At 34.6% G+C, this 19108-nt stretch overlaps 1 pseudogene; it reads right to left on the bottom strand.

The window, feature by feature from the left end:
* Positions 1 to 1148: 1148 nt before the first annotated feature.
* On the bottom strand, positions 1149 to 1267 carry LOC120617158 (uncharacterized; annotated as a pseudogene).
* Positions 1268 to 19108: the final 17841 nt, after the last annotated feature.

Raw genomic sequence — 19108 nt, 5'->3', positions numbered from 1 at the left:
CATGTTGACACAAATATATTAACAAAAGAATAAAAATGGACAGAATTCATCACTAGTAGATCTGAAATACAAGTACTAAGAGGAGTTTTTTAGATAGAAGGAAAATGATCCCAAATGGAAACATAGAAATGAAAAGGAATTAAGAGAATGGAAAAGTTAAATATGTATATAAATATAAATTAATATTCAATATATAAAATTATAGTATTGATGTTTAAATTTAAAAGGTAGGTGGAATTAAAATACATTAAGAAAGTAGAAGAGTAAATGGAGTTAGAGGATGCTAGGGTTCCATTTTATCAGAGCATTGAAAAGTAATAATATGCATTAGACATTGATAACAAATCATGAATTCTTTCAGTAATCTTTAGGGTAACCACTTTCAAACTAGTTACATTGGTAATTATATTAAACAAAAAGAAAGAGTACATTTTCAAAATAAAACTAAAATGGTCATACTGGATTATTGAAATATTCTTCTTAAAAGAGACACACCTAAAATATTAGGACACAGAAAGGTTGAAAGTAAAAGTGTGAAAAAGGATATGCCATGAAAATATTAACCAAAATAAATTTCACAGAACAACATCAATATTAGACAAAGTATGTACGAAGGCAAAAAGCATTACTAGAGTTTTTTTAAGTATTTTTTTAAAGATAAGTGAGTTTATCACTAGAAATATGGCATGGCCCTAAATCTGTATGCACCTAGTAACAGTTTCAAAATATATTTTAAAATTGTCAGTCTAAAATAAATAAATGAATAAACAAGTTCAAATCATATTAGCAGACTTTAAAATATTTCTCTCAACAGGTGATAAGAGAAGCAAACAAAAAATTTCCAAGACAGGTGGACAGATGTACAAATTAAGTACAATCATACCATGGAATACTACTCAGAAATAAAAAAGAAATTAACTATTGACACACGAAACAATATGAATGAACAGCAAAGTTATATACCGATTGATAGAAGGTAGATAAAAATGAGTATATACTGTACAATTCTATTTATAAAAATTCTAGGAAATTCAAATAACCTGTAGTAAAACAAAGCAAAACAGTGATTTCCTGGGGACAAGAGAGGGAGTGAATAAATGGAAGGGAGAACTATGGTGATAGTTTGTTTGTTTTGTTTTGGTTTTTTACGCCTACAGCACCTGGTCTTCCTAGTTGGTCTCCCATCCAAGTACTAACCAGTCCCGACCCTGCTTAGCTTCCAAGATCACATGGGATCAGGCATGTTCAGGGTAGCATGGCCATAGACATGATAGTTTTATGAATGTATAAATATATCAAAACTTATGAAACTGTATACTTTAAATATGTACACTTTACATTTCCATATGTCAATTATACCTCAATAAAGCTATTTAAAAAATCAGTAAGTCTAGAGAAGATCTGAACATCATAAACACATGCACTCAAATGACAAATGTAAGCTGATAGAAGACTTTGAACACAATAATAGAGTTCACATTCCATTTAAGTTCACATGGAATATTTACCCAAACTGACTACATTAGAGGCTTTAAAGAAAGCCTCGATAATATTCAAATGATTGAGATTATTCAAGTATATTCTATAAGTACAGTGAAATTAAGATAGAGTAACAAAAAGATGACTAAAAAATCCCATATTCCCTGAAATTTAACCAATATTCCTTTATATAATAGGTCAAAGAATAAGTAACAATGGAAATTAGAAAATAATTCAAATTTAAGGATAATGATGATTGAACACACCAATATTTGGGTGATGCAGCTAAAGCAGTGCTTAGAGAAATAAGTATAGCTTTAAATGTATATTGTAGAAAAGAAGAGATATGGAAACATAACCTAAGAAAACATCACATCTAAAAAAAGTACAAGAAAATGAAAGGCAGAAGTCAATGAATCAAAATATCAGTACTTTAGAGATAATGAACAAAATCAAAACATAATTTTAAAAGATTTTTTAAAAATTGATAAATCTTAGCAAGCTTAATTGAAAAGAGAAAATAATCAAATTTTTTCTGATCATATCTGAGAAAACAAATACACAAAATCACAGAAACTAAAACTCCACAAAGGTCAAACTGGCAAGCCCAAGTATTACATGAATACATGCAAATGAGTTTCATATTTTTTATTAAACTTATCTCTAATGCAGTTAGATTGACATTTACATTATAGCCAGTTTTCTTATAAAGTATGGCGGCAATTCTTTTAAAATGTCTTTTCATGCCTTTGGATTTTTTTTCTCAATTGAGGTAATTTTTAAAAACTCTATGTCTAAAAATTAAACCATTTCTAAATATAGATATACGAGGCACATAATAAGGAGATAACTCTGTATTATGAAATTTATAGTTGTTTAAATTATATTAATATATACTTCATCAAAATTATTGTAGAATAAAAAAGGGCTACGATTGATATTATATGTAAGCTTTACTCAAAGTAATAAACATATTGCACAGAACTTTTGAATAAAATAAAAAATAAAAAGCTATTTAGAGATTTGCTGGTTTTCATGATTGTAGCTTCCTGAGGCGGTGTCTACATATGCCTCACATCAGAATATTCTTAAAATTTACTTTTTCTTTGAATTTGTCTTAAGTTAAAATTATTTTTACTTTCTTAATAGAAATTTTCAATTAGATATGCAAATTCTCTAATAGACCATGATAGCAAATTTTTTAGTACAAAGAAACAAAGTCTAGGCCATATAGGTAAACCAGAAAAACTGTAGTGATTGGCCAACGAAGAATGACAGCTTTCTGTGTACTGTAAAAATTTTAAGTGAATTCATAATCTCTCAGGCCAATAATCTAAAAGGTGAAGAAAAGTGAATTTAGGTCAAATTCTCACTGAGAAAATATTTTACATACAAGGTTTATATGATATTAAAATGTACCACACTGATTAGCACATTTTATGTAACCACAGATGCATGAAGGGAAGCAAGTCCAGAGAAAAACACAGAAACAACCACAAGCATAGCATTAAATTATACTGCTGGTTTATTTGGTAGAAATCCATACCAGCTTCTAGCATATTGTCAATTTTTTATATTCAGTATCTAGTGATGACATTCACATCATATCTGTATTCTCAAATCTGTATTCATGTCAACATGTACATAATTATAGTTATTTTAATTAAAAAATTTGAATATTCTATGAACTTCTACTTACCTCCCCTTTCCTCCCCAAAATTACACAAATCAATGTTTACTTTTATGACTGCAAAGTCCATTATTTTAGATGGTGTTTATATCAATAATAGTGTGAATTTCTGAGGGATGTATGGTAGAAAGGGGCAGAAAACTCACATGAAAATAACTCCCTAAAATTTGAAGTAGTAAAGATATTTCTATTTTTATAATATCTTCACATAATAATGTCTTCGCCACTATTCATTCAGCTGTTGTAGAGCCATACACCAGGCACTGTATTACGGTTTGCTTTGCTTTAGCTGATAGCACACAATTCAAGTTTTCTATCATTTATACTGAGTCTAATAATTGCTTTTGTTTTGTATCCTTTTTGTCACATTTCGCTTTTCAATTTTATTAATAAAATGTTGAGGAAAGCCTTAGAATACTACGAATAAGATCTTTTATGCCATTTTATTAATAGCATTTAACATTAGCTGTTAAACTATTAACATATAATAAAAAAAGTTGCAATATTGCATTAGCAGGGTAAATGCATTCCTGTGAATAATAATAAACCACTTACAATTTACTAGAAACTAATATAATTTAGCCCAAATTATATTGTTAACAATATGCCTGTTTTATTCACATGAATTTTCAAAAACCACTCTCAAGGACTAACATAAAACACCTTATGCGATTTATGTATACTATAACTCATAGATGGAATGGGCAATAGAAATTGCCAAAATTAACATTTATGCCAGCCTTTTTAGGACAGCTATGAATGTATTAGTCTTGTAAAATATATGCCCATCTCTTCTTTTATCTGTATGTCTCCATTTGTACTTGGATTGTATTTACAGTGGAGAAATGAAATATGTCAGATTGACCCTGTTTAAGAATATATGGTGTTTTATAGGCTCAATGGTCCCCCTATAAAATTAAAAGAGTTTGACTATATTATTATAAGTAATTGCATTAATAGTCTCAAGAGTAGGAAAGAGCCCTAGCAAACCTTTTACACTTTACAGAACCCTCTCCTAGATAATAACCTTAAGAAATGCTAACACTCTCTGAGTTATTACTATGATTACTTTACATCCATGAACATCCATGAGGATTTATGAGTTAGGTGCTGAGACACAGAATCATAGAGTAACTTCTCATTGACCTCCCAGCTAGTAAGTGGCAAAGAGGGAGCGAGGAAGAGCAATTAGACATGTGGGTAGCAGCCTTTTAGTGTCTGTAGTTAGGCAGTCTCTGCTAAGGAATTCTGAAGGAGGGATGATCATTTCTCTCTCGGCCACCTATGGTATTTTTGACATCTCCAGTTTAAGTCCTTCCTTATACTGAATCTGTATAGCTGATACTCATACCTCTTGGTACTGGCTCAATCCTTTGGGGTAGCACAGAATAAGTCAAACACCTCTATCCATAACATATGTTCAAGTACATGAAAAAGGCAATCACATTTCTTCAAAATCACCTTTTTTCCCAAACTAAATACTTCTCAGTTCCATCAACTTTTTTGTTATGACATATTCTTTAACCTTACCACATTTTGACTGCTCTTCCTTGAGTACAGTGTTTGTCAACAAGCATTTTAAATTGTGGCATCAAAACTGAAGTACTATATTTCAGACATGAGCTGACTCTACCCTCTCTTGCCCAGAGAACCTAAGCATTTTTAATTGACCTTGAAATCAAGAAAATTCTCTAGATTGAGTCACTCTTCCCAAGTTCATGCTTGAATAGTTTTTGTTTTAATGTAAGTGATGGAATATGTATTTATCTTTAGTAAATTTTATCTTTTAGTTTATTCCTTATTGATTATCCAGGACATTAGTTCTCCCTCTCAGAATGACATTGTCCTCGGATTTGATAAGCATGCTACCTTTATTATCTTCAAGGCTTGATAGAAAATGGGGAAGCAGGACCCAGCTTACAATCCTGGCTATGACACTAAAGCAGCATCTGGAAGTCACTTGGGCAAAGAACAACATAGTAAGGGAAATGCATAAGAGGATCTGGAGGTCAATAGATCAGATGCTGTCTTAGGCTACTACAGAGGCTATCCCCACAGCCTAAATATTCTCTACCTTTGGCATCTGTAACAAATCAGATTTCAAAAACCAGTAATCAGTAAAAACATATGTCTTGTCAAGATGTCCTTAGCGAAAGGTTTGTTATGCTCCCAGATAATGGTAGTAATAATAATGACCTCCATTATTGTTTACTATGGTCCGGACTCTGCATATCAGCTACTGCTTTCAATCTTTCTAGCAACCGTCTGAGGCAGATGATGATGATGATGATGATGATGATGATGGTGATGATGATGATGATGATTACAGCTATTTTACAGAAGAGAAACTAAGTTATTTACCTAGGATACCATAAATTGAAAGAGTAATCTCAGGATTCACACTCAGCCGTCTGTCTCCAGAATCTGTACCCTGTGACATTCCTCCAGACTATCATTTTATCTTTAAATACAGGAGGTAATTTCCAGCCTTCATATTTTTTCCCAGTAACAATTGCAACCATAGTTTTATTCTGATTTATTTTTGCAATCTAACATTTCTAGAGCATTTTCTTCAGCTCTATGACCTGATAAGACCATTATCATCTTGAGTCTCTGAATATTTCTTCTTTCTCAAGCTTAATACCTTGCATTTTTCTTTATTAAAGTCTAACCTTGTTCATTTGTCAATGTGCTAAGCATGTACCATGTTCTCAATATTGTGCTAAGAGCTTGAATAGCATTTCTAAATGGAAAAGTTATTTGTGATTTGATAACAAAGACCTTAATTATACATTCAACAGGGAGGACAACATGTCTAAACAAAGTCGTTCTCAATGAATACCAAATTATGTATCCAGTCTCTATTTAAAAGAGGAAAACATAACTCACAAACATACATATTTGTTTGCTGAAAGTCATTCTTTGTATACAGAAATAAAATGGATGAGGAAAGTTTCAGGTTTTCTGTATGGAAACCATTTGCAATCATCTTTATTATATTATAATTTATAATAATATTATAATATATTATATTTATAATTTATAATAATATAATCTAAATTATATTATAATTTAAAATGCATTGCAAAAGTTCACAAAGGGAAAGAGCAAACCTAGTTAAGTGAATTTGCAATAGGTCTGTAGGTTTATTTCTTCATTCCATTCCTCTTGACCACAAAACAAACAAAAAAACAAGATTATATAGGAAACTTTACCCAGCAAACATTTTCAGACATATTGTCTCTCACCCAGACCACCCACCCCTGTCACTAATCATGGCTGGTTCCACTGTACTTCAGGAATTTTACTATTGAATCAAATATTCCCTAATCAACCAAACTTCTGTTCTTCAGCCTCAAATGCATGAGATTATTGGCAGCCAGAGAATCATCCAGAGCCTCACATGGCTCCCCAATGCTCCCCAGGCTCTTGTGATGCAGCTGCAAGAGAGAGAAGCAAGCCAAGCTCAGAGCCCAGCGTGCCTTGCCTGCACTTTACTGGCACCAGAGCAGCCGTGGCTCTCCATAGTGCTCCTGGAGAAATCCCCCAGAAAACCAAACAAATTACCATCCCTGTCCATTTTCCTTAGGAATGCATTAATTTCAAGCTTTACAGAGATGTGTGCACAGAGTAAGTGAGAGGTTGAAAGGCGAGGAAGGCAGTTGGTATCAGCCAACTTTTAGCTTCTTCCCTTAATGATGGTAGCAAAGTGATGAACCATACCTCTCCATGACCAACTGTGTAAAACACAATTTGAACTTACCCTCTTTCTAAGCCAAAGGTATGGTGTCCCTGCTCAATGCTGAGATGGTTCCACTAGGATTAGGGTTTGTTTTCTCTGCCTCTGATTTAGCTGGAGGTCCAGCTCAGATTCTGAAGAGATTGAAAGAGTCCTTTTTGAAGCATTAAGTAATTCCTTGTCAACCCACCCTATGTTTTCCAATACATAGGACTGAGTTGTGGCCAGTTTCTACACCTGCCCAGTAAAAAGAAGAGCTAAGCTACTACCACTCCACTTCATCAGTAAAATTTTTATTCATCATATTTTAGCCAAGATGACTTTTCTCCATGGAAAAGAAGTCAAATAATCATAAATGTTTATATGAGTACTTATTAAGTGCCAGACATGTTACTAAATGCTTTTCATTCATTGCCTTGTTCAATCCTCATAACCACCCTGTGAGGTAAGTACTATCATGAGCCTCACATTTCCAATAAAGAAACTGAAACTCAGATATGACAAGGGTTTTGTTTAAGGTCACACGGTTGCTAAGTGAACAGACCAGAATGTGAACTAGACCTCACTAATGGCAGAGCTATATAACTGCAAGTAAAAATGCTCTCAATGTCCTCCTTAATGGAATAAATTCTTAGGTAATTCAAATACAAATTGAATAGGCATTCAAATGATAACTTCTAACACATTTTTTACTTATAAATAGCACAGAAATAAACTATATGGGATACAGGAAGGATTTCTAGGCCCACATTTTAGGAAATATTTTTCCTTTGGCAATTTGTCAAACCTAACTTGTTCCAGTGATATATTAAGCTCTGTTTAATATCTACAAAGAGCACAAATAGGTAGAAAAATGTTTTTGACCCTTACCAAAAGTGCTTATGACCTCATTTCCAAACCCAAAACCTTTGAATACTGATTTGGAAACAAGTTTTTAAAAGAATTAGCTCAAAGCAGCAGGTTTGTAACTCGTATGACATGGGATGATCAATGGCCACATTAGCTGATAATCTAAGGCATAAAACATGCATGAGGCATTAGCATGGAAATCTAACATGTTCCCACCCCAGGTGGCACTGGATTTCTAATCTGTTGTCCCATATAATAGGAATAAACTTAAATAGCTTATTTAGAACTTCATTTACAAAGTTAATAATTAGAGTGATCTACTTAAAAGGCAGGTTAGGGAGAAGAAGGAATAAAGAAAGCTAGATGGGGCTTGACATGAAAGAAAGAAAATAAAGTCATTTTGAAAAAGCCACACTTAACACTTTAGTATAATTTTTCCTTAAAATTCTGATGAGAGGGCATCGGGGTTAGAAAAAAGCATGACCTCCCAAGGCTGAGTCTTGGTTAGGGACCAACAAATGAATCCTACTATTTGTTATAGGGTGCTAGGCAAGTTGTTTAATCTCCCAAACAAAGATTTATACATCTTTAAAATGGGAATGATAACACCTGCTTTGCAAGGACTATAACATAAAGCAAAGTGGTTAATACAGTGTCTGACTCTTGGGAGGTACTCAATTTCTATTGATTCCACCCTTGGTGGATTCACCAGAAAGTGCTAATTGTGGTCCTTTTTTACTGATTCTGAAATGCCAGGGTCTGATCTGGTCACAGATTTGCACATGGTACTTTTCTTACCTAGAGCCCATGCTGGGATAATAGTTAGATGAGTTGTTTAATTTGGTGTTATTTAGAATATTGGGCAAATGAGGTTCAACTAATTAGAAACAAGCAAGTATATAGGCTGTTAGAGAAAAGCCACCTAAGACACGGAGCTCAATGCAGGGGTCTCTTTTATCTGGCTTAGTAAAACCTACTTATTCAGTAGAGTTAATTTATCTCCCCATCATCCCAGTTGCCATCCTGAAGGTCAAATAACATATTCATTGCCGGAGAGCTGGATACTATCCATAATGTGACTCCAGAGAAGATGGACCCTCCGCAATGTAAAGTGTGGACATTATTATTAACACTTTTAATTTCACTTTATGCATTAAATCAGTCTTGATAATTAGCAGGTTCCACCGTCTAAACAATTAGCTAGAACAGTAAATAATTAAGAGACAGGAAAAGCTAATTAACCTCCATTTCCTTCACAGATCTCTATGGAGAATTTTATATATATATATAATATACTTGTAGGGTTTTTCTGGGGTTTTTTTGTTTTTGTTTTTGTTTTTTTATTTTACATAAGGGACTGTTGTAAGGTGTTTTCATACCCACCCTTATATAAAAGCATGGTCTGCTTCACATGTCTAAAAATTCTTGTCACCCTTAGCTCTGCTGAAAGGTTTTCAGGCCACCGAAAGAATTTTCGCAAGCTATATTAAGGCCATAATGCTCACTTTTAGAGGGTCGTAAATAGAGGGTACAAGCTGCTGTCCACAGCTAATCAACTCATGTTGCTGCCCTAACAGAAAAGAGCCAGTGGTGAAAGGCCCTCCTCAACCAGATTGAGGACCTGCAGAAAGGCTAGACATTTAGGGACAAGTAGCAGCACCTTTGGTTATGACTATATCCATCCATGAGCTCATCTTTGCCTAGTTACCCTCTCTAATGCACCTATAAGCTCTCTCCTACCCCTGAGGGGCTTTTCACCTCCAAAGTTCTCAAACCATATTCTAATCACCTGGAGAGCTTTAAAAACCAGCTCCAGAGATTCTAATTGATGCAGCCTGAGCATGGGGAGTTTAGAAAGCTCCCCAGGTGACTATAGTGTGCAGCCAGGTTTGAGAATCAGCACTCTAACATAACAGTCGCTATCTATCCAGCACTCTCACATTCATATGCCCTTTCCTTTTGCTTCAAATGTTGCTCTCATACCTGTCAAACTTCTTCTCATCCTATAAAACTCAGTCGAATGAAGCCTTGCCCCAGACGGTTAGGTCTAGCCATTGTCAGATCCCAGAACAGTTCATGCAGCCCCTTAATGGAGCTAACAGGATCTATCTATCTTGCCAACCATTGAATACAAAAGAAAACATTATTAATAATTCTTCTGGGTGACATGTCAACTAGGACTCTCCCGGGAAATCTGGAACACCAGATCACCCTAATTATAATCCTTATTATATTAATCAGTAATTGTATACTTGCTTGTCTGTCTCCCACCATAGACAGTGAAAGCCATTAAGGGAGGTACTGTACTTACTCATTTCTCTAACCTGAGTACCTAGCATAGATTAGATATTGAACAGATGTTTCTATCAAAGGCTTTCTGTTTTATTATAGTCAAATGCATGGACTCTGTAGCCAAAGAACATGGGTTCGAATTCCAATGATGCCACTTATTAGATGTGTGACTGGGCAATTTCTTATGTTTTAATGGCTTCATCTCTGAAATGGAAATAGTATGGAATGTACTTAATAGGGCTGTTTAAAGGTTTAAATGAGTTGATATACATAAAGTGCTTAGAGCAATACCTCAATATAGGAAGAACTATATGTTTCCTGTTATTTATAAAAACATATATAATGTATGTATGGATAGATAGATAGATAGATAGACAGATGATAGATAGACCAGTTGAATAAGCTTAAAGTGGCTATTTTCTGTGGATCACCTCCAAATAACTGTGCCCACACAAATAATGGCTAACTTTTACTACTCACCATGTTCCAGGCACTAGTACATGCATAGTTATCTCATTTACTTTTCATCACAATCCCATCAGAAAAAAATATTATTTATTACACCAAGTTTAAAGATAAGGAAACTGAGGCTCAAAAATGAAGATTTTCACACTCACAAAATTTTATCTTTCTTTAAGAAAAAAAGCAATTTCAATCTTCTCTCATTGTTTCTTATAATTCCTTTGAGAAATAAAAGGGCTTCTCAAAGTCCCTGTTATACAATGTACCCAATGATTAAGTAAATGGATAGTGAAAAGACAATGACAGTGAAATTTGTGCTTTGGAGGGAGCTCTTAGTCATTGCTTTTTGAAGTGCTTTTTTAACAATTCATGAACCCACTTTATCAAGAAGGTAATATATAAAGTAGGATTTAGGGTACTCTGAGGACACCCAAAATTATAAAAATCATCCTCTTACCTCGAAGGAGTTCAAAATTGAGTTGCAAACATAGAGAAAATACTAAAAAAACTATAGGATTTAAATATCAGTAATATAAGAGAGAGCCTCAAAGCAACATATGCTTAATTCCCAAGTTTGTACCTGTCAGAGGCGGTCAGGAATGGAAGGATTTGTGAAGAGAAGAGACTAAGGGGGCATGAGAACTGTCTCTTTAAACATTTATTAATTCAACAAACATTCACCAGTACCTACCATGTGTCACTCCTCTGTACCCTGGGACCATGGCGCTTAGAAAAACAATGGTATGCTCAAGAAGCTGAATCAGGAGAAGGAATCAGGCATGTGGACTGATAACTCAAATGGCATAAGAATAGCTACTGCAGGTTTCCAGGATATGGGGGGGAGCCCAGAGAGGAGCCGCCACTCAGCTTAGTCTGCGCAGAGCTGGTAACAGCAAGGTATTCGAAGGCTCTCTCAAAAAGAGATTGCCCAAGCTGAAGCTTAAAGAATAAATAGGAATTACCAAGAAAAAAATATTAAGGAAAGGTTCATAAAGTAGAACGAGAGCATGGGAAAAGGGAGAGAGTCATTAAATAAAAAGAAACAAAGAAATGCAAACAAAACGATCAAAATTTTAGGAGATGAAAGGTGGGAAGGCTAGGGTAACATGAGGGAGACAAAATCCTCTAGAGAGAATTGAGATATAAGGCTGAAAAGTTAAACGATTATTTTTTTAGTTTATATTGTTCAACAGAATTCCAACTAATGAAGAGATTGCATATTTATCGATGAGCTTCTTGCAGAAAGGCACAGAGCGTGCTATATACTATTTCAATGTGTTTGGAACCAAAAAATACTCAAAATGTTTGCTCTGTGAAAATATATATGCACATACACACATATGCACACACTAACAAAAAAACATGTGCCAAAGCACAATTTAATCCCAGTCTATATTCATAACTGATCTCAAAATTAAAAGTTGTTTTTGTTTGTTTTCATTCTAGCCTATGCCAGTGATAGAACTGATGTGGGCCCTGGGGAAACATGAAAGACATAAAGGGAAGATAAAACAACTCTTCTAAAAATGATGCCCCAAACTAAGCTTATAAAATACACTTGCCAGAAGGAAGATAAAGACAACATTTATTTGTCTAGTTTCATTAAAAAGTGCACATAGCCTATTACTAAGGAAGAAAAACATGCTCCAAAAGAAGTAATAAGCTTTGAGAGGAAATATGGAAAAGAAAAACCTGATTATATTATTTATGCATGAATATACTGTGTATCTATAAAAAAATACATAATATATACCTTAATCTTCCCATTATCCATTAATGGGTCGATGAAATAATTGATCAAGAAGCAGCAGAACAGAGTGTTTAAGTGCACAAGCTCCGATGTGAGACTGACTGCCTGGCATCCAATCCTTGCTCCTCTATGAGCACTTTCTCTGTGATCATAAGCAACTTAGCTTCTCCACACCTTAGTAACTTCATCTATAAAATCAAAAAAATAACAGAACCTACCACATGTGATTAAACAATGATCCTCTTATGAGGATTAAATGATGCAATTCACCTAAAAGTGCTCGGCATGTTAGCTGGCATGTCATAAGAATTCAATAGTAGTCTCAGAACTATTAAACTTACACCAGAAATTACTCCAAAATATAGAAAGAAGGAGACATTTTTAAAAGCATTAAAGTGATTAGATGGGAGCTGACTAGTCTTTTTGAGGCAGCTATAAATTCACTAACATAAAAAACTTCTTTTGTAAAGGACCATCCAGTGCTTAAAACAGGATCATTTTTCATATTGATCTCCATATATTCCTGCCACTTTGACTCACCTCGTCTATATAAATAAGCCTTAAAAAAATACCCCTGAATCTAATCACTTCTGGAGCCTACAAAACCATCTCAAAGGAAATGGTTTCTGCTGTAAATTGTTAATAAAATGTAGTACTCCAGCTAATAGAGTTCTGAAAATTAAAACAATAACATAGTAACAGGCTTGGGTAAAACGGTTGTGATCGACAAGTTTAATAATACTGAATTAATCCCCCAAATGCAACCAAATATCAATTTACCTTTTAAAACTTCAATCTTTTCCCTTGGATTTTATCCATCTCCCTTTCTCTCTCTCTCCCATCCTCTTCTCCTCCCTCATTTATACCTCACTTCTGGAGAATAATTTTAAAAGGGAACTTTTGCCAAGATTCTGAATTGCTTGTATTGCCTAATGCATATACAAGTAGAAAAGGACATATCCAAAACCTGAATACAAAGGCAGTCATTCCAGAGCTTGTAATATTTGGAGCTAGATTGTAAATGGTAGAAATTTCAAAGGGGAGAAAAATGCCTAGAGATCAGACTCAAGAAATATATTAAGCCACTAGAAACTTTGATCTGAAACCTTTGTATTTTGCATTTTATGAATGTAAAATATGGATCTTTCAATCAAGAGGAGTAAAGGAATTCCAGGATATAGTCAAAAGAACTCACATTTCTATATCTAACTTTCTTTTTTTTCTTTTTTTCTCTCTTTTTTTTTTTTTTTCTGTCCTGGAAAAGGAGAATTACTCTTTCGTTGTGCAAATCTACCTGCTCGGAAGCATATGATTAAAATCCTAAGAAACTCAGGTCTTGGGGCACAGAGAAATGTTAAAAAAAAAAAAATTCTAAATCCTAAGGTGAGTTGATACTCTTTTAAGCTGTGATTAAGTTTAAAAATAAAACCATCAATGGCTTTTGTTCTACAGTTGAAACCAGAAGTCTTCTTTCCCCCTGCACTGTCTTCACTTTTGCCTTCAAATAAAATTTTGCAGATCTAAAAGCCTCTTTTGTGGCTTAGGTTTATTAAACCCTGATATTCCTCCAGGGTTGAAGATCCTTGTGCTAAACTGCTTACCAAAGGTTTACAAATTGAAATGGTTCTCAAGGGAATTTTTTTTCTGCCCAGTTAGTTCTGTTACTGCTGTCTCGAAGTCAGAGATTATTGAGACAAAACGGATTAGAAAAGCCAAACCTCTCTAACTTCCAACACCAACTAGGTCAGAAAAGCAGAAATCAAAAAGCTTGGAGATCTTTTCACTCTCATATTAATAAAAGACTTACTCTGGTAAGTGAAAACCTTGTTTACTCAACAGCAGTTTGCAGAAAACAATACCTCAAACCATGATTTCTTTCTTTCCCAACAAAACAACACTCAAATTCTTGATCAAATTCTGGGTTAAACCGCTTTGTGCCACATCATTTATTGACTCAACTGCCAAGCAACTTCTTACAGACCCCACATGGCATATCATAGCAACTACACAGTTTAGCCAGAGAATTAACAAAAAAATAAAGACACTTGTCCAACAAGGACAAGGAAATAAAGAAATTAAAATTCCATGCTCTTTCCTGAGCTTCAAGTTGTACCATGCCAGTGTTCAGCTTTAGATTTCTTTCCAAGGTCAGTGATGCAGCATTATATACAGTGAGTCAAAAAAAATTCTTCCCATTTTTTTCTTAATAATAGGAAACATAAATTTTATATAAGCAACTCCCACTTAAAAGTGGGCCATGGTCTAAAAGTTACACATTATCTGATTAAAGCTCAAAACACATTTCTACATTTCAGAAATAGTAGCTCTTGACTTCTGAGATGGGTTCACACATGACTATATCTATATTGCAAGAACCCTATATCTAACTTCCTTAAGAGGTGGCTAACCACCTGGTGTTTAAACACTTTTAGTGACAGAGCCCACAGCTTCTTAAGAAAGTCCAGTTTTTATGTTAGGCATCTCCATTTGTACATTAGCTAAAATCTACTCACATTCAGCTACAATCTGTCTCCACCTACCACCTAGCAGATCCTCTTATCGTGGCCCAGGGAGCCAATCTGCTGCTTCAGCCCTCACTTCTCCACACCCAATTCTTTGAATCATTTCTCCTAACATGGACTCTAGCCCGCATACCCTGAATTTGCCCCATTTCATTTTTAATGTCATTTGTGTAATGTGATACGTACAGCTGGAGAGTCACATGTGTGTGGCTAGCACAGCAAGACACTGATTACCATGGCCTAGACAGTGTGATTTTATTTTGTTTCACTGAATACTAAGTCATTGAAAGACACAAACAGCTGTCATTGGAACTTATTAGGATTAAAGCAGAGCTTCATTGTTTATAATGTGTGGCAGAGTGCCTAGTGAGGAAAAAAATTTTTTTTTTTAAGCAGAGAGGTGAGAACTAAAAATACCAGCCACTTATACATCTAGAAATAGAACCAGAAAATTACCTCCAAGTAAATCTTTATTTTTTTTTCAAAAGAATCATTTCGATGGCATTAGTTACAAAACTATAAGGCAAAAATTTGCCCATCGCCCCAGAGAAAAGTACAAAACAATCTTTTTTTCTAGTTAGGCAAAGTCTGTTTCTCTCAACCAGCCCCTGGAGTTCCAACCTCTGACGGGGAGTTCGAGAGGAGCAATTTGCATGAAGAGCTGCTGGTGGTGGTGGGGTTGCTTTCAGAGAGGGAAAGGACCAATACTACGAAGAACCTAATGGTCCAAAAAAGCTACCAAGCTCCTGAAATAAAATAACAATGGAGCTATATACAACAGCATGACAAGAAGGTTGGTTCCTCCTTGCAGTTAAAGAAGGAAAAGAGAAATGGAAGTTTTCGTAAGTTGGGACCCACTGCCCTGCGCTCTCACCCTAGAGACATACTTAGCTCTAAAGAGAGTACTCTGTGGATAAACCTAAGAAACTGTTAGTTTAGAAGCCCCAGTCAATTTGATATGGAAATCTCTTGGCTGAGAATAATACCAAAAGAGTAGGATCACCATCTCCTCAAGAGCTGCTAGCATCAGTAGCTGGAGCAGAAGATTGAGCCGTTAGCAACATCACTTTAAGCATAAGCATGAGAAACAATTCCTCCTCAAAGGGACATAAGCCTTTACTAGCATAGAGTTACAAGCTCCAGGTGAAGTCAGGCAAATCTAGCTTTATAATCTGGCTCTGCTATTTCCCAGCTGTATGACCTTAAATTCTTTTTAGCTGTTTTGTTTTTTCATCTATATAATGAAATAATAATATCAATTATCTCTTAAGATTGCTGTGAAAGTTTCAATAAAGTAATAGCTTCAGAGATTTAACATATTCTTTGGAATCTGTTAAAAACATATGTTATTAGTTCTTACATATCTTTTATACTTTTTTATTGTGAAAAATAGTACATACAGAAAACATACATTAAATATAAATGTACAGCTAAATACATTATTTTAAAGTAAATAGCACTACTCAATTTTTTAACTTTTCACTTTAGGATTTTTCTTTGCTTCTTTTTAGAATTTTTCCATCATTTTTGTATCATTTTCGACTTCGTTACAGACATTTAAGCTTGCCTTTTCTTTCCTTGAATATACAAAGCTTAGTTATTTTTAAATCTTTATAATTCTGCATAGACTCATTCACATCAGCTTGTCTCTCAGTGTGCCCAGTCAATTTTTATTATGTGATGGACACTATATTTTTAGAAATAATTTTAAGCCTCCAATGATATTATCTTCCTTAAGAAGTCATTTTTTGTTGCTTTAGCCAGGCACCTTGAAGTACCAGAAATGACCTTAACCTTATAAGGATTGAGCTTTCCTGGTCTCCCACTTGACTGAAGGGCTGGACTAATAGGGTTCCCAGACATCCTTACTCCTGAAAGTTGTGGCCCTTCAGAGTCCGTACCTAAACACAAAATAAGGGTTTTTTTGCTGTGGCCCCTACTTTTGACAGATCCTAGACTCTAAATTTTGTCCCCTTAATCTGCAAGGCTGTCAAAAATATTTCTCAACATTTTGATCATCTCCTCAATAATCTGCAAATGTAAGCAACCTAAATGCTGCTCTCATCTCTGTAGATGTGTCTACACCCAACTCTTGGCTCCACAATCTTTGAATATACTTTTGGCTCTCCTATACCTTTAAGTACATGTTTCTTTAAAATGTTGTCCAGTTGTTCTTGTTATTTTTATTAAGAATGTTAGTTAGAATTACCTACCGTGATATTACCATAAGTGAAAGTCTCTACTCTTATTAGTATTTATGTAATTATCTACAATAAATTCACCTATTTAATGAACAGTATTACTGCTTTCTATGTGCTTCTCTTATGATATTAATCACTTTTAACCTTGTATTATAATCATTTTTTTAAATATTTCTTTCCACCTTTATTAGATTTTTAAGCTCTTCTAAGACATAACTTCTAACCACATCTGATTCATCTATGAATTAACCCCAAGTCCTGAATCGTATTCACATTAACTTTGCAGAAACTGTTGAGTGAATAAATAAAGTTAAATATCCCTTGTTTACAAAACTGGACACTTCTGAAATAGAATCTCTAAATTAACCTAAACTATGCAATTGGTCACCTCAGCAGAATTAAGAAGTAGGCTATAATTTCAAATATCAATTGTGATTTGCATTAATGAGTTCCTCCAGATCTTGTATGATAGGTGATTGCATACCTGCAGAAATAAATATGAGTATTAAGATACAACAAATGAAAGTTTGCACGTCCCAAGTTGCAATTTCAATATTGATCTGCATATTTCATTCAGTATTAGCACTCGTGACTCAAATTATATAGCCATTGCTCTCATTAAAATTCATAAACTCCCTCCGGAATTCATGGCAGCCATCTGGCCAAATATTGGCTTCTAACATTTGGAACTCAATTGCATTGAAGTCACTGAATCTCTCAATCAATTACAAAGGATCTGAGCTCTTCGGGTTTACATTGATTTGCCACCATTTTCTTAATGGAGTCATAGCCTCTGTAATTACCCATTTGACAGGAGAGGTGCCTGCTTTCTGAAGACTATATATCTTAGCACTTCATTTAACTAAAATGTTAGTTGGCAGCCCTCATAAGAACATCAGCTACAAAATGTGATTAGAGTTCATGTAAGTGTAACAGAATGATGTTCTCATCTCATCTCTACTTATTGCATATGGTTGCCACATATTATTCTCTAACACGGATTGAATTTTTAAAGTAACTTCAATGTACATTTTTATTTTATAATTCATCAAGAGCCAAAATTTATGCATTTGCACACACCTTTGTATGTATAAGCCATACTTAAAAAGTGCAGTTTGATTGAAAAACCTAAAATCCCTTTTTCAAAAGTAAAAAGCCTTCTGACCCTCAAAACACGAAGCATAGTTGATCATGGCTTTTTAAGAAGCACAAGTAATTAAGACCCCCTTCCTTAATATGCTGGAAGAAGTAGAACTTTTCTGTTGTATTCAGACACAATTCAGATTCTGATGTCAGTTAAACCACTGATTACCTGCATGATATAGGTAATTTTTTAAATCTTTCTGAGCCTATCACTTCATTTGTAATATTGAGATATTGATATCACTTTATTTTAATAATTATACTACTGTTAAAATAGTTTATTATAATATTTTTGTAGGGTTGAAATGTCAAAAAATAAAGCTCCACTGTACCTAGAAAATTAGACATTTGTATTAGTCAGATTTTACTTAGATAAAGAAGCTACAACTAACTCAATATCTTTGATTTTCAACAGCAAACATTGTTTCTTTTTCAAGAATCTTCATGTTATCCGAGGCTCTGCTGAATGGGTTTGAGCTTACTTGGCCAGTTAAGTTGAGCTTGATTCCAGTACCAGTTTGCGTTCAGATCTGCTCCATGACTCTCCATCCAGGATTTAGGATGAAAGAACTATGCCTACCTCAGGTATGCTCTTCTCATTGTGAATAGCAGAAATGAAGAAGGCTGGTGGGAATTTGCTCAGACCTCCCACCCTACCACTTCTGCCCACTTCCCGTTGGCCATAATGAGCCACATGGGTGACCCTGAAGTCAGTGTGGCAGGGAACAGTGTTGCGCCCCAGGGAATCCATTCCCAGGACAAGAAAGAAGGAGCAGCTATGAATGCTCACTACCGCACAATTCGATTAATGATAGTCATTATAATTAGCTATTGTTTGGCACTATGATGGTTCTAACTGTGAAAACATCCTGAGGTCTGTTGGAGGAGGTCATCCAGAGGACATGACTGCTAGAGGAACCTCGAGCTGGACCCAGATAGTCTCAGTCTCCACACCCCCACCTCATCCTTGCATGTACATTC

This window comes from Pteropus medius, unplaced genomic scaffold (assembly GCF_902729225.1).
Source record: "Pteropus medius unplaced genomic scaffold, Ma_sr-lr_union100, whole genome shotgun sequence".
In the NCBI taxonomy this organism is placed as follows: domain Eukaryota; kingdom Metazoa; phylum Chordata; class Mammalia; order Chiroptera; family Pteropodidae; genus Pteropus; species Pteropus medius.
Note: the sequence above shows the minus strand (reverse complement) of the source record. Positions and strands in the feature narration are given on the sequence as shown.